Here is a 1,743-nt window from a genome sequence, read left to right as displayed (position 1 = left end):
TCCGTGACGAGTGTGTCATAGATGACAGATATTGTTGAAGCACCAAACAATCCGTGTAGAGGTCGATAGACTTTATTTCGCAGTTTCTCAACCACGACAAAACTTCCTTGCATGCGTAAGCTTCCGCCATTAGGGGTGAAAAACAATCTATCATTGGAGTAGTCATAGCCGAAATATAACCCCCTTGTCCGCTTAAGATAATAGCCCCCACTCCTGCTTTGTTCGTCCGTGGGTCGTATGTCGCATCGAAGTAACATTGATCCCTTATGTTCTGAGCAACATGGTGTGAGCTGCTTGGCGTGTACTGCTGTGGGTGTCGCAGTTCCGTGTTCGGCATGGCAGTCCCATTTATCGGCATGGACACAGCCGCTATAGCGTCTTCGGTCACTGCTACATGGCTATCCGAAACCGTAGCATTGGACTGCTGATTTCGACTTCGATGATGAACTGATTTCCATGCACTCAGAGCTGCTGATGCCATTACAATCACTTTCCGAGGTCTGGGTAAGTACGCATCCCATACAGCTCCATTCCTTGTGCGCCAAGTATAATAGAGAATTGCCACTGCATAAATAATTCCATCATCATCTAAAACATTCATCAAATCATTAAACCAATCTCTAAAAGTATTTGTAACATTATTAGGGATTGGAAGGTGGGATTGTGTCCAAATGTCTGCCGTATAGTCACACGTAATCAAAGAGTGCACAACATCTTCATGTCCAATTCCACACATAGCACATGTTGGATCAATATCCACCCTCTTTATAAGTAGGTTCATTGTAGTGGGCAAAATATCATTCAGAGCTCTCCATAAAAATGTTTTCCACTTGGGGGGGATTTTAAGCTTCCACAATTTATGCCATTTATCAAATGTCCCCACTGGTGGGGTATATTCTCCAACTACTGTTCTATACCCACTTTTAACAGAATATTCACCTTTTGGGTCCCCATACCAATACCACAAATCTTCATAATCTGGTGCCACCGGTATTTTCAAAATTCGCTCGACATCCTCAGGTATGAAAATATCTGTTAGAATATCTTTATCCCAGGTTCCTGTCTGTTGATCCATCAGACCCATTACTTTTGCCTGTGCCAACTGGGGTGGTTTTTCTGTTAATATTTTTGGTCGACTTTCATCATGCAACCAAGGGTGATCCCATATCAATGTTGACTGGCCATTCCCAATTCTTCTCCTAACTCCCCCACAAATCAACTTTTGTGCTGCCAAAATACTTCTCCAACAAAAACTCGGGTTATTTCCCAAGCATGCATCATAGAAAGAGTTAGTGGGATAATACCTGGCTTTATAAACTCTTGAAACCAATGACTGTGGCTGTGTGAGGAACCGCCACCCCTGCTTTCCTAGCATAGCAAGGTTAAACGCTCGCAACTCCTTAAACCCCAATCCCCCATACTTCTTTCGGATACATAACTTATCCCATGCTTTCCAATGAATACCTTGATCATTCTTTGACCTCCACCAATATCGATTCATGGTTCGCTCAATGGCAGTGCATAGAGTGGCAGGTAGTAAAAAGACACTCATTGAGAAGGTAGGCATAGACTGAGCCACACTTTTCAATAAAACCTCTTTCCCTGCCTGTGACAAGAGTTTTTTATTCCATGAGCTAATCCTTTGTCTTATCTTATCTTCAATATAAGAAAAAGCTGCCCTTCTATTCCTGCCCACAAATGATGGAAGCCCTAAGTACTTTCCAAAATTCTGAGCCTGCACCA

Source organism: Ipomoea nil, unplaced genomic scaffold (genome assembly GCF_001879475.1).
Source record: "Ipomoea nil cultivar Tokyo-kokei standard unplaced genomic scaffold, Asagao_1.1 scaffold0980, whole genome shotgun sequence".
Taxonomy (NCBI): Eukaryota; Viridiplantae; Streptophyta; class Magnoliopsida; order Solanales; family Convolvulaceae; genus Ipomoea; species Ipomoea nil.
Note: the sequence above shows the minus strand (reverse complement) of the source record.